General features: G+C 44.1%; 1 pseudogene; it reads left to right on the top strand.

Moving 5' to 3' along the window:
• Positions 1-246: 246 nt before the first annotated feature.
• On the top strand, positions 247-365 carry LOC126471708 (5S ribosomal RNA; annotated as a pseudogene).
• The last annotated feature ends 15,535 nt before the right edge of the window (positions 366-15,900 follow it).

The following is a 15,900-nucleotide window of genomic DNA, read 5'->3' as shown; positions in this document are numbered from 1 at the left end:
TCTAATGTCTCTTTTCCTGTTCAAAATAAATGTTTCTGATCCATAGCGGTATTCTAGTTTAATTACTGCACAGTAATGTCTTAATTTCTTGTTGTAGATGGATTGGGTAAGTCAGTATGTAGTTTAAATCTTTTGCCATCTAATTTCGTTTCATTTTGTTTCGATTCCAATTTTCTGATTGGTTTCACTGAATTATATTAATATTATCATTACCATTATTATTTATATGAATTATGTATTGTAAATGCCAAAGGCCTTGCCGCAGTGGTAACACTGGTTCCCGTCAGATCACCTAAGTTAAGCGCTGTCGGGCTTGGCTAGCACGTGGATGAGTCACCATCCGGGTCCACCGAGTGCTGTTGGCAAGCGGGGTGCACTCAGCCTCTTTGAGGCCCATTAAGGGGCTACTTGATTGAGAAGTAGCGACACCGGTCACGAAAACTGACAACGGTCGGAAGTGCTGACCACATGCCTCTCCGTATCCACATCGGGTGATGTCTAAGGGTTGAGGACGACATGGCGGCCGGTTGGTACCGTTGGGACTTCAAGGCCTGTTCGGACGGTGTTTCTCGGTTTTACGTACATTCGTCTTGGATTTCTCTCCGAAAATAGCATAGCCAATAACAACATTACAAAACTATTTTTCGTATGTGGTTCCGTTAAATAGATTCTTTTAGTCCACATAAATGGGGGGGGGGGGGCGATGCAGGGGGGAGGGGCACGGACGTCTGGCGGCGGCTTTAAGGGTACGTGGCGCGGGCAGAACGTGGGCAAAGCACACTGGAGATGCGTTATCAGGAGGAGCGAGACGGCCGTGCTACAGAATAATGCAAATTATTCCGTCTTCAGCAATGGTTCTCTCTATATCTTGCAACCCTTAGGTATTCACCAGCAAAGAAGATAATGGATGCTTCCGTTATGGTTGGAAAAGAAGAAGAAATATAGCATACTAAACATCTATGTCGACCATTTCCAGATTAGTTACAGTACGTCTTGCGACGCTACGAGGGTTAATTTAAAATTATTAATAAAAGTGGGCTCGGTTTCTGTTCGCCTAGGGGTAGATTTATGTACCTAAAACGCGTCACTTTAATTTACAATAAAACTGTAGAATGGTTACAGACAACAAGTCAGAATTCCACTAACTGCTGTGTTGGAATATAGATGCAGGATTTAAAACACTAACTCAACTAAAAGTGATTAAAGATTTCACAAATCAAATTTATTGGCCAATCAGCACACACTTCTTGTCTCTCGTGATCAACACAAGCTATCGTGCAGCATTAAATAATATGACTCGAGCCAGAGATGGTGAGTAACAACGCACTATAAGATTAATAAATAAATAAAGTAGCCGAAAAAACGCCAGTCTGTTTTCACAGCTACAGCTTACGATAAAAAACCTAGCTGAAACCGACACAACGATTAATTGTCCTGTAGGTTAATTGAATATGAAATTAAAATAAAGCTTCCACTAACTGTTGCAGCACATTACAAAAGTATGACAATCCAAACTGAGTCCGAATAATTCTACATCCTGCTATTGTCTCAGAAACTAAATCGAAAACTGCACAAAATTCGTCAGAGTCCACACGGAACGCGAAATATTTTTAAACACCTAAGTCACGGCTCCACAGCTCACACCGACGGACAGACCTCAAAAACCGGACAGATCTATCTCAAAAACCACACAGTCCTACCACGAGGCTGCGACAACCAGACCAACGCGAGGCTGCGACGGCCGGACAGACAGAGAGACGGCGAGGAACCTGGCTGGAAACCTTTCAGAACCTTGGTCACCCACTCCAAAAACACCCCTCCTCTAACTCTTAGCGTCTATCACACGCGAGAGGTGCAGCCAGTGACGTCACACAGGTTCCTCACGTGATCACCAGCATAAATTTACAACTTTTTATACATAACTGAAATTCCAATTGCGCCAATAGCTGCGCGCTAAGATTCCACTTCAAAAACAAATATCATAATAATTTCTTAGTACTACAGTTTGGTAGTAAATTAGGCTTTAATTATTCACAATTCGAGCTTTCAGCGGAGAAAATTGTTTGTGCTGTAAGCATATTTGTTTTCTAGTTTACAATTACAGATGGTTTATAATTTTCATCAAATTCCGTCTCCCCTTTTCATTGCTGTAATCATAATTTACGTATCCTTAAGTAAATTGAAACTATGAACAAAACTGTGTAATTTAACATTCAATAGTAAAACCGCTCAATAAAAAAATATTCTTACAGTCTAAATAGTTTGTGCAGTTCCTACACAGAAAAGCCAAAGAAACTGGTACACTTACCTAATATCGTGTAGGGTCCGCTTCAGGCAGAAGTTCCGCAACACGATGTTGCATGGACTCGACTGATGTCTGAAGTAGTGCTGGAGGTAATTGACACCATGAGTTCTCCAGGGCTTTCCATAAATCCGTAAGAGTACGAGGAGCTGGAGATCTCTTCTGAACAGCACGTTGCAAGGCATTCCAGATATGCTCAGTAATGTACACTATGTGATCAAAAGTATCCGGGCACCTGGCTGAAAATGACTTACAAGTTCGCGGCGTCCTTCATCGGTAATGCTGGATGGATAGGGTGTGTGCGTGCTGTGTGCTGGCGCAGGAGGAACTGGCCGCGGTTCGCGAGCAGCTGAGCGTGCTGTTGGCCACGTTCAGCCGCCTTCAGGCTGTTGCCTCGAGATGCAGCGACGGCGGAGGGTCTGGCGCGCCGCTTGAGACAGACACCTCAGGTGTCGCTTGCCGCGTCCGCTGACTCAGCCGGCGAGGCACCTTCTAGTGTACCCGGCGCGTTGGGGCCGCCCTCACCTCAGGGTGAGTGGCGCACTGCAACGCGTTCGCGTCGCTCGAGGCGGAGGGTCAGTGTGGAGGCTGACCGGCTGGCCTCGCCCGTTCATTCTGTCAGTGGGCAGGTGGCCGCTCCTTCAACAGCGCTCGAACAGGCACACAGGGGCAAAGGCTTGCTGGTTTTTGGGAGCTCCAACGTTAGACGGGTGATGGAGCCCCTTAGGGAAATAGCGTACAGGGCTGGTTAGAATTCCAACGTGCACTCGGTTTGTCTGCCGGGGGGCCTCATCCAAGATGTGGAGGCGGCCTTGCCTGTGGCTTTCGAGAGTACGGGGTGCAGTCGCCTGCAAGTAGTTGCTCACGTCGGTACCAGTGATGCCTGTCGCTTGGGTTCTGAGGTGATCCTCAGTTCGTACAGGCGGCTGGCGGATTTGGTGAAGACCGCTGGCCTCGCACGCCGGGTGCAAGCAGAGCTCTCTATTTGCAGCATCGTTCCCAGAGTGGATTGGGGTCCTTTGGTTTGGAGCCGAGTGGAGGGTCTCAACCAGAGGCTTCGTCGACTCTGTAACGGTCTTGGCTGCAGATTTCGAGACTTGGCGCTATTGGGTGGGGAATAGTAGGACGCCCCTAGATAGGTCAGGGGTGCACTACACAAAGGAAGCGGCTAGTCGGGTGGCAGAGTACTTGTGGTGTGCACATGGGTTTCTTTTAGGCTAGGCAGTTGTGCGAGGTGTCCTGATGAACACTCACCAGTCGATGTGCAGGCAGGGAAATCAGGACGCGCTCAGTGTAAAGACACTTCAGTTATCAAGATATTAGCAGTAAATTTTCAGAGCGTTCGGAATAAAGTTCCTGAATTTACTTCCCTCCAGAAAGCATGTGGCGCCCAAATTATTCTCGGGACTGAAACCTGGCTGAACCCAAAGATAGGAAGTTCTGAAATATTTAGTGAGGGTTGGAACGTGTATCGGAAAGACAGATTAGGCACCGTAGGAGGTGGTGTCTTTATTGCAGTTGACAAAAATATTGTGTCTACTGAGGTCGAGGTAGAGCGTGATTGTGAAGTTATCTGGACACGTTTAACAGGGCTAGGAGAAATAAAGTTAATTGTTGGGTGTTATTACCGGCCACCAGGATCCACCGTGACAGTTCTAGAATCATTCAAAGGGCGTCTACACTCTGTATCGCAGAAGTACCCGAATCATGCTATATTAGTCGGAGGCGACTTCAACCTACCTAGTATAGACTGGGATGTCTATGGATTCATTACAGGTGGTACAGACAAGCCGTCGTGTGAATTACTTTTGAACACATTATCCGAAAACTGTCTTGAGCAGCTAAATCGACAGCCAACACGTAATGGAAATATTTTAGATCCGGTAGCCACGAACAGACCATACATCATCGACGGTGTCAGTGTTGAGACTGGGATTAGTGATCATGTTGTTGTCATTAAGACTATGGTTACTAAAGTTAAAAAGTCGGTCAAGAAGGCTAGGAGAGTATTTTTACTAGAAAGAGCAGATAAGCAGTTGTTAGCATCCCACTTAGTAAATGAATCGGCTTCATTTACTTCCGGTACGATGGATGTGGAAGAATTATGGGCAAATTTGAAACACATTGTAAATCACGCATTGGAGAAGTATGTGCCGAAAAAGTAGGTTACGGATGGAAAAGACCCACCGTGGTTTAACAGCGCAATTCGGAGAATGCTGAGGAAGCAAAGACAGTTGCACTCGCGGTACAAGAAAGATGGGGATAATGAGGACAGGCAGAAGTTAGTAGAGATTTGTGCTGCTGTAAAAAGAGCGATGCGCGAAGCATTCAACCACTACCACCGTCTCTGCCTCGTGGTGACTGGGTGTTGTGTGCTGTCCTTAGGTTAGTTAGGTTTAAGTAGTTCTAAGTTCTAGGGGACTGATGACCATAGATGTTAAGTCCCATAGTGCTCAGAGCCATTTCAACCATTTTGGACCACTACCACCGTCATACCTTAGCAAGAGATCTTGCTGAAAACCCAAGGAAATTCTGGTCTTACGTAAAATCGGTAAGCGGGTCGAAGACTTCCATCCAGTCACTCACTGATCAGTCTGGCCTGGCAACGGAAGACAGCAAAACGAAAGCTGAAATTTTAAATTTAACATTTGAGAAATCTTTCACGCAGGAGGATCGTACAAACATACCGCCGTTTGAGTCTCGTACAGATTCCCGTATGGAGGACATAGACATCCCTGGGCTTGTGAAGCAGCTGAATCGGTTGAAAATAAATAAATCCTGATGGGATTCCAATTCGGTTTTACAGAGAGCACTCTACTGCATTGGCTCCTTACTTAGCTTGCATTTATCGCCAATCTCTTGCCCAACGTAAAGTCCCGAGCGACTGGAAGAAAGCGTAGGTGACGCCTGTATATAAGAAGGGTAGAAGGACGGATCCTCAAAATTACAGACCAATATCCTTAACATCAGTTTGTTGCAGGATTCTCGAACATATTCTCAGTTCGAACATAATGAATTTCCTTGAGACAGAGAAGTTGCTGTCTATGCATCAGCACGGCTTTAGAAAGCATCGCTCCTGCGAAACGCAACTCGCCCTTTTTTCACATGATATCTTGCGAACCATGGATGAAGGGTATCAGACGGATGCCATATTCCTTGACTTCCTGAAAGCGTTTCACTCGGTGCCCCATTGCAGACCCCTAACTAAGGTACGAGCATATGGGATTGGTTCCCAAATATGTGAGTGGCTCGAAGACTTCTTAAGTAACAGAACCTCGATGGTGAGTGTTCATCGGAGGTGAGGGTATCATCTGGAGTGCCCCAGGGAAGTGTGGCAGGTCTGATGTTGTTTTCTATCTACATAAATGATCTTTTGGATAGGGTGGATAGCAACGTGCGGCTGGTTGCTAATGATGCTGTGGTGTATGGGAAGGTGTCGTCGTTGAGTGACTGTAGGAGGATACAAGATGACTTGGACAGGATTTGTGATTGGTGTAAAGAATGGCAGCTAACTATAAATATAGAAAAATGTAAATTAATGCAGATGAATAGGAAACAGAATCCCGTAATGTTTGAATACTCCATTAGTAATGTAGCGCTTGACACAGTCACGTCGATTAAATGTTTGGGCGTAACAATGCAGAGCGATATGAAGTGGGACAAGCATGTAATGGCAGTTGTGGGGAAGGCGGATAGTCGTCTTCGGTTCATTGGTAGAATTTTGGGAAGATGTGGTTCATCTGTAAAGGAGACCGCTTATAAAACACTAATACGACCTATTCTTGCGTACTGCTCGAGCGTTTGGGATCCCTATCAGGTGGGATTGAGGGAGGACATAGAAGCAGTTCAGAGGCGTTCTGCTGGATTCGTTACTGGTAGGTCTGATCATCACGCGAGTGTTACGGAAATGCTTCAGGAACTCAGGAGGAAAGGAGGCGTTCTTTTCGTGAATCGCTACTGAGGAAATTTAGAGAACCAGCATTTGAGGCAGACTGCAGTACAATTTTACTGCCGCCACCTTATATTTCGCGGAAAGACCACAAAGATAAGATTAGGGCTCGTACAGAGGCATATAGGCAGTCATTTTTCCCTCGTTCTGATTGGGAGTGGAACAGGGAGAGAGGATGCTAGTTGTGGTACGAGGTACCCTCCGCCAAGCACCGTATGGTGGATTGCGGAGTATGTATGTAGATCTAGATGTAAATGAATTCAATATGGTGTTGACCTACCCTTAGCTTTGAAGACAGTTTCCCCTTTCACAGGCACACGTTCAGTCAGGTGCTTGAAGTACTCTTGGGGAATGGCAGCCCATTCTTCACGGAATGCTGCACTGAGGAAATGTATCGATGTCGGTCGGTGAGGCCTGGCACGAAGTCGGCGTTCCAAAACATCGCAAAGGTGTTCTGTAGGATTCAGGTCAGGATTTTGTGCAGGCCAGTCCATTACAGGGATGTTACTGTCGTGTAACCTCTCCGCCACGGGCCGTGCGTTATGAACAGGTGCTCGATCGTGTTGAAAGATGCAGTCGCCATCCCCGAGTTGCTCTTCAGCAGTGGGAAGCAAGAAGGTGCTTAAAACATCAGTGTAGCTGTGCTGTGATAGTGCCACGCAAAACAACAAGGGGTGCAAGCCCCCTTCCTGAAAAACGCGACCACACCTTAACACCACCGCCTACGAATTTTACTGTTGGCACTACACACGCTGGCAGATGATGTTCACCAGCCATTCGCCATACCCACACCCTGCCATCGGATCGCCACATTGTGTACCGTGATTCGCCACTCCACACAACGTTTTTCCACTGTTCAATCGTCCAATGTTTAATCTCCTTACACCAAGCGAGGCGTTGTTTGACATTTACTGGCGTGATGTGTGGCTTATGAGCAGCCGCTCGACCATGAAATCCAAGTTTTCTCACCTCCTGCCTAACTGCCATAGTACTTTCAGTCGATCCTGATGCAGTTTGGAATTCCTGTGTGATGGTCTGGATAGATGTCTGCCTATTACACATTACGACCCTCTTCAACTGTCGGCGGTCTCTGTCAGTCAACAGACGAGGTCGGCCTGTACGCTTTTGTGCTGTACGTATCCCTTTACGTTCCCACTTCACTATCACATCGCAAACACTGGACCTGGGAATGTCTAGAAGTGTGGAAATGTCGCGTACAGATGTATGACACAAGTGACACCCAATCACCTGACCACTTTCGAAGTACGTGAGTTCCGCGGAGCGCCCCATTTTGTTCTGTCACGATGTCTAATGACTACTGAGATCGCCGATAAGGAGTACCTGGCAGTAAGGCGCAGCACAATGCACCTAATATGAAAACCGTATGTTTTTGGGGAGTGTTCTGATAGTTTTGATCACATAGTGTATATGTCTGGGGAGTTTGTTGGCCAGGGGTAGTGTTTATACTCAGAAGAATGTATCTGGAGCCACTCTGAAGCAATTCTGGATGTGTGAGGTGTCGCATTATCCTGCTGGAATTGCCCATGTCCGTCGGAAAGCTCAATGGACATGAATGGATGCAGGTGATCAGACAGAATACTTACTTACGTGTCACCTGTCACAGTTGTATCTAGATATATCATGGGTCCCATATAGCTCCAGCTGCACTCGGCCCACACCATTACAGAGCCTCCACCAGCCTGAACAGTCCGCTGCTGACATGCAGGGTCCATGGATTTATGAGGTTGTCTCCATAACCATACACGTCCATCCGCTCGATACAATTTTAACCGAGACTCGTCGGACCAGGCAACGTGTTTCCAGGTATCAACAGTCCAGTGTCGGTGTTAACGTGGCCAGACGGAGCGTAAAGCTTTGTGTCGTGCAGTCATCAAAGATACACGAGTGGGCCTTCGACTCGGAAAGGCCATATCGATGATGTTTCGTTGAATGGTTCGCACGCTGACACTTGTTGATGGCTCAGCATTGAAATCTGCAGCAATTTGCGGAATGGTTGCACTTCTGTCACATTGAACGATTCTCTTCAGTCGTCGTTGGTCTCCCTATTGCAGGATCTTTTTTCGGCCTCAGCCGTGTCAAAGATTTGATGTTTTACCAGATTCCTGATATTCACCGCACACTCGTGAAATGGTCGTACTGAAAAATCCCCACTTCATTGCTACCTCGGAGATGCTGTGTCCCATCGCTCGTGTACTGACTGTAGCACCACTTTCAGAGTCACTTAAATCACGATAACCTGCCATTATAGCAGCATAATCGGTCTAACAACTGTGCCAGACACTTTTCTTATATCGGCTGTTGCCAACCGCAGTGCCGTAATCTGCTCGTTTACATGTCTCTGCATTTGGATACGCATGCCTATACGTTTCTTAGTAGTATCCGCTGCCAACACATACTGTCATCCTGTCAGTGTGTAAGTCTTCATACATAAGATGTGATGAAATTAATTAATTTCCAATTAAACTGATTCTCTCGCATTAATTATTAGAGTTACGGGTCATATGATTATCTCATCAAAGGCAACAACTGGATCACTCAATCTCTTTGCTGCAGGGATTACATCACAAGTTTTAAGTCGTAAAGCGCTTACTATCTACGTAAGCCTATTTGTCTCTTTAACTTCTTTTATGTAAATCATTAAGTGTGTACTTAGACCCACTTTTATGTGACACCTCTTGTGTACGTAATATGTTTTGCGTTGCGCATGGGCAGATGATTAGAAAGCAGTTGAGACTTTCCAACAGCCAGTGTCCGCTGACGTCACGGTCTCGTGAAAAGCCTACACGTGGTCCGCGCTCCGCTCAGCGGAAGCGAGGCGTTGAATGGTGGTAACGCATCCCCAGCACTACGTCCGACAGGCGAGAGGTGCCAAGCCGTCCAGTGCAAGCCGCGCCCACGATCCAGACTTAGCGCTCGATCAGTACACGCCGATATGATTTGTGTGTTGCAGTCTGAAACGTGTTTTCGTACTGTGTTAGACAGTCAAATGGTTCAAATGGCTCTGAGCACCATGGGACTTAACTGCTGAGGTCATCAGTCCCCTAGAACTTAGAACTACTTAAACCTAACTAACCTAAGGACATCACACACATCCATGCCCGAGGCAGGATTCGAACCTGCGACCGTAGCGGTCACGCGGTTCAAGACTATAGCGCCTAGAACCGCTCGGTCACCCCGGCCGGCGACAAAGTCAAGGACATTGTTCAGAGAACAGCAGCGAACTACGGCCCCTGAATAAAATATCTAACAGTTTCTATGCGCTATGGAAACTTCCGAACTGTGTCAACGGATTGGACGATAAGCACACAAAAAATACCTACAAGTCCGGTATACCTTAGCGAAATACATCTGGGATGTGTTGTTAGCATTGTGGAAGCTAGTATGTTTCCAACACTGGTGATAAGTGGATGTGAATTCATCGTTGAAAGACGAGCATTTTATGGTGCTAATTTTGAATGAGCTTTGCATCAAGAACACCTTAATTCTCATACTCCATTTCGTTACCAGGAGTAACGTGTAAGGTTCCTACCTGTTTCGTGACAGATGAGGCATTGCTCCATTTGCACAAGTATAATTAAATCAGTGTCATGGGTTCTGTTAACAAACGAGTGAAAAGTAACCAGTATTATTAAGAGGGCGATCATCGGTTGAATGCGCGTGTGATATTTTAACATGAAGTTACTAACTATTAACGCACAGTTGTGTTTCAATCCTTTGAATGTTGATGTTATCATTCATGTTATTTACATGTTACATAACGTTATTCCGATTTCTGACGCGACATTCTCAAGAACTCAATTAATTACCACCACAACAGCAATCTCTAAGATTTATTAGAGGATGCCTTTACATAAATTTGCTAAAATTGTCACCCATTTCTTTTCAAAACACCTTCTGCGTTCAATAAACACTCACACGTACAAAATTTTATTTCGAACCATATTCGAGAAACTGGTTTTGGTGCTTCACTTACGACTGGCGTTGAAGTAAAATGTTTCTAATACGAATTAATTTCACCTGATAAACTTGTTTTTAGCTTTCCTGTAGGTCTGAAACTTACAAACTCTCTGAATTGGTAGTTACGACTAAGCTGAGTCTCATTATTCGTGAAACCGTGCAGCACCGTTGAATGAAAAACTGCAGAGCCATACTTAGACGTCTGCGCCACACGTCACTTCGGAGCGCCCCTCGGGACGTTTCTTCATCACGCCATCTCGTTGTTCTATTTGTTAACAGATCGGTGACTCGAAACATTGCCTCGTTACAGCTACGAAGCCTCCACATGTCTACGGCGTGTCACTTCCGTGTGCAATGGACCTAAGGTAGCACAACAAACTGGAAAGACGTTCTAAATCGAACATTAATAATAGTCTAGTAAAACGAGAGTAGTCGCCTGGAAAGGTTTTCCTGTGGACTGATCCATAGTTTGATTCAACACAGTGAGGATGTGTATGAAAGAGGTCAAGTTACATGTGTGGCTTTCATAGATCTCACAGCTGTTTATGATGCTATTAGCCACCAAAAAAAAAAAAAAAAATTAGAAAAGTGCATTCAGTCACAAAGGATTACCATTTAACACAGTTCATACAATGTTTGCTTCAAACTGCGAGATACCTCGTCACCCTGCAAAACAAAAGTTGGTAGAGAATTCATAAGGGTGGCAGCTCTAAGTGAAGTGTGTTGCATCCACTTTTGTTTGACATCAACGAAAATGACCAAACAATTAGCTCTGGAACTAAATTACCTTTTATGCTGATGGTACAGCAATTGCTGCCCAAGGTAAAACCTTTGAGGAGGTGGAGTTGAAGCTGACAAGAGCTCTCGAAACCTTGGTCAAGTACCTCGATGATAATCATGCGAAACCATATCCTGGAAAGAAACAGGTTGTGCATATCATCTTAGAAATGGGGAAACTAAAAGGTAATTGAACATCACTTGGAAAGGAGAACAAATATTCCATTACGATACTCCCAGATGCCTTGGAGTAAAGACGGACTGTTCCCTTACTTTCAGCGTCCACTGCGGAGAAACAAAGTTTAAATAACTGCACGGAATATTATTCGCAAAATTATAGGAGTCACCTGGGGCGCTCAATCGAAAGTGCTTCGAATTTCTACCCTGCCACCATGTTTCTCGGCAGCACAGTATTCTGCACCAGTTTGGAAAAATTCTGCACATGTTAAACCTCTGACATAGTTTTTAACGAGACTGGACACATTGTGACACGCTGTCTACGACTCACTACTGCCAGGAAACCGCAAAAATTATGATTATAGCACCGCTAGTTATTCGCAGGAAAGCAACTTCACAAGTGGAGAGGAAGAGACAGAAAATTGATCCCACACATCCCTTGTTTGGACACGAACCTCAGCGGCAAAAATTCGGTTGAAGAAAGAGCTTAATGCGGATAACTACAGAAATTTCGTCGTCTCCCGGAACTCGCCGCGTGTAACTTTGGCGAGGATATTTGCCCGAAGCAGACCGGAAGAATACCAATGAGGAACCAGCCACACGTTCACAGCCGCTGTATGTGACATGTAAGACGCTGATCAGACTGAGAATTGCGGTGTCACTACGCACTGTCGACCTCACGAAGTGGGGTTTCGGCAGTGATGATGGAATTTTCCAGTGTGGTAGCCTACAGGGCGAACAACATCTGTTAGTAACTAAATGGAAGTTTGCATGGCTTTATTACTTTGGATGTTGAAATAATTCAATTACTGGACTTGGAAATTAATAACCGGACCGGGACTTGAACCCAGATTCTCCGCTTCTCGAGAACGGTCGCCTTCCCGTTTGACTCAAATTCCCAAGTGATATGTCATCATTCAATTTTCCCGTTGCTCGCAGCCTCACTGTATTCCCGCAAGGGGGCGATTGATGGTAAGCATCCGCACTTAAATAGTAATATGCCCGTCGAGACGTACCTGTACAATAATATGTGTGGTGATTATTCTTTCGGACTTGTCCAAGAGAACAGAAACCACGAAGGGCTCAAATGGTTCAAATGGCTCTGAGCACTATGGGACTTGACATCTGTGGTCATCAGTCCCCTAGAACTTAGAACTACTTAAACCTAACTAACCTAAGGACATCACACACATCCATGCCCGAGGCAGGATTCGAACCTGCGACCGTAGCAGTCGCGCGGTTCAGAATCCACGAAGAAAATTGTGTAAACGTGTTAGGTTGAAAGGACTGCCGGATACGCGTACAGCTCTACAGAATCGACAGATAAGTTTTATCATTAACAGACGACAATCGATAGTTAGGTTTTACCTCTGACAAGATTTGTCTCTGTCGATCATACTTCAGACAGTTCGCAAGTCATATGAAAGTGCAACAATGCCCGGCTGTAGGTGGGAAAGAATGTACAAGCTTTCTTCGAAGAACGATTTTGCGGCAGCTGACGAAACACCAGTCAAAACCGTAGAATACTGGGATTTTCACAGAATATGAAGAGAATTATCTTTCTGTCTATTCGTGTTTTATCTTCCTGTCTGTATTTTAAAATTCTTGTTGTACATACTGTATTAATCGCTGTATTTTTATTATTATTACTTTCAGTTTTTATTTTATTCCACTCTCGCTACAGATAATTTTCCATATGTAAGTAATCTTTGTGTGTAAGTTATTAATTCTGTAGCAGTACAGTAATAATTTCATATTTTGATATGCATAAAATTTGTAAATACACGCTAAAAACTTTTTACTACCGACATGATATGTGGAAAACCGTATGTTTCGGGAGACAACGGGATGTACTGGTAAATTAGCAATTTGAGCAGAAACACTTTTGGTAGTTGTGTCAATGAAATTTTTGTTGTGTGTTCACCAGACACTCTTAGATGGCCTTAAAAACAACGTAAACTAGTAACAGCTTTCTGAACTCTCAGGCAATATAACTTTGCAGTCGGAGTACCACATCAATATGTACAAAAAATTCAATACCCAGAATTAGACGTTCGAACGAATCCCAACTAGGAGCACACTGTATTGCTAAAAGAATAAAGGAAGTTCAGTGGTGTACCAGAAATAAGTGATTAACATTCAAGAGAGACAAACTGCAAGTAGATCTAGCACTAGCCTCTACTATATAACCGGCAAGGACAGGGGCGGCCAATAAAAAACCGTCAGACCAACTTTAAGTGTCACTGCAAGTGCTAATATTCATCCTCGTCACCAAAGGGAACAACAGTGGATGTGAATGAGCTCACATGGAGGCTCATCGGCAACTTTTATTCCCTTGAACTATCCGAGGCTGGAACAAGGAAGTGAGGAAGTGACAATGGTACAGATGATGATGATATTTGGTTTGTGGGGCGCTCAACTGTGCGGTAATCAGCACCCGTACGAAGTCCTAACATATTCTAGTGTAAGCGCAGTCTGTCAATGTCTAGGTCATTTTTGAGAAACTCTGTTGATTTTTCCAAATTTGATTCACCTCTTTTTACTAAAAGCAAACACACTTGCTCAACTGCAATGACCTGAGTGTCCTGTTGAAGCAAACCGGTCAGTAACGCAAAATTGCACCGTTTCACAAACTTCAATGTAAATAGCTTTGTAGTATTCCTTTGCGGTTTTGAAAGTGTGCGGTGAGCTGACTTCGTTGTTTTCATACTTCTTTGGTATACTTCGATTCCGAGGAAGCGAAGGATCATCAGCTTGTGAAGGTTTTTCTTTTAACCACAATTCCCAAAAGTGTTCAAAACTATCACGCCTTCCATGCAATATAAAAATCAAGCCATCATATATTTTTTCCAGATCTGCAACACTTAGATGAGGGCATTGAATTTTTTCATTGACATCCTCTACTGAGTTCATTGCATGGCAATAAAGACATAAAAAGAAATAAGTCTTGAATTGTAACATTGTCTCAACGTAGCCTGCACATTTGTAACCTGCCTCTGTTTTGTCCTCTGCAGAAAATGTTTCAAAAATCTCTAAAAGTTCTTAAAAGTTTTTCAATATTCTCAAGACACTAGAAGCTAGCACAGTCCATCGAGTCGGGCAAAGGAGTCGTACACCAGCTTGGTCGTTAGCGCTCTCACAGCGTATGCTTCTCAAAAGTCATCCTTTTGTTGGATTCCCTTACGGTGTGTGTTAAGTGCTTGGCTACAGCCATAATATCCGTCATAGACGTAAGATGGCGGAGACTGTCTACAACTGCCAAGTCTAAACTGTGTGCAGTGCAGTGCACATAACGTGCTTTTGGTTGTATATCCAAAACTAACTTTTTTTAGTCCTTTGAACGTACCTCTCATATTGGTGGCACCATCATAGCACTGTCCTCTTAAATTATCCATTGACAAATGAAGACGAGCAAAAACGTCTTTTAAAATACTAATCAGAGTGTGTGATTCAGTGTTTAGTGTCTCGTATAAGCCAATAAAGTCTTCATTGATGATTAAGGAATCAGTGGCAGTACGAATACAATATGACACTTGTTCGTGAATCGAAGAAACAATTGTTTCGTCAACCATAACGGAAAAATGTTCAGTCTTTTTGATTGAAGCCAATACGTTTCTCAACACAGACTTTCCTAGTAGATCAATGATCTCGTTTTGAATATCGTGGAATGTCCACTTATACCCCAAACGCCCTAACCAATCTTTAAACTCAGGTATGTCATTCTTTCGGAGTTCCAACAATTGAAAAAAATTAGAGTTTACATTTTTGTGCCCTCTAACTGCTAGTCCTTGTCGGCATAGAAATTGCACGGTAGTAAAATTTGTCTCAAGAGCTAAACGGCCTTTCTTCATATCACTATCTAACTGTCCATTCAATTGGGAGGCCACACTTCGGTTAGTAATATAATTTAGTTTCAGACCACCTTCTTTAGGCATAAACGTATTTTCATAAAGACAGAATTTTTCTAAAGCCTTTTTCTAGTTAGAAAACCCTATGGAAGTAAATGCATCTTCTTTTTTTGAAGAAAATTGTAATAGATTTTTAGCATCTGCCTCTTTGCAGGTTTTGCAAAAACTTTTTCGGTAGATGCTTCATATTCTAGCCATGTATATTTGATCAACCAAGACTTCTGAAATGATCTTCCCTTACCAGATTTTACTAGTTTCGGCTGTGAACGGTTCACGCCTGAAGAAGACGAAGCAACTGACGACACAATAATTGTTGGAGGTTGACTTGCAGTATCATCAACTTCCAAGCGCGCCTTTTTGGTAACAAATGTATCCATTGCAAACTTAAGTCACAATATTCTAAGAGACTAAAGTAAACGAATAAAATATAGTCAAACACGTCTGCAGCATGCACTGAAAGAAACTGTCCACATAGAATGACTACGACAGCAGGTTGGGCTTTATATAGCCGCGGTGTCGTAATGTCTCGAAGAGTCAAAGCGACGCGAGGAGGAGGGTTCCACACGCTTCTGCTCCAGTCCTTTTGATGTCGCCGAAGCCGCAGCACTGACCCGGCGGCGCCAGACTACCCGAAGGTTCGCGCACCAGGACAAATTTTAAGTGTGCCCGCAGCACCGTAACACTATCATGATTCACACGAGTCGTTTTCAGTTAACCTGCTTACTACCGTAATAATTATTTGTTTTAACTCATTACTGACTAATAACTTTCTTAAATTATTGGGGAGGTTCTGCCCACCAAACGAATTT

Source organism: Schistocerca serialis, chromosome 3 (genome assembly GCF_023864345.2).
Source record: "Schistocerca serialis cubense isolate TAMUIC-IGC-003099 chromosome 3, iqSchSeri2.2, whole genome shotgun sequence".
Lineage (NCBI taxonomy): Eukaryota > Metazoa > Arthropoda > Insecta > Orthoptera > Acrididae > Schistocerca > Schistocerca serialis.
The sequence above is the reverse complement of the archived record's forward strand: the minus strand, read 5'-3'. Positions and strand labels throughout refer to the sequence as shown.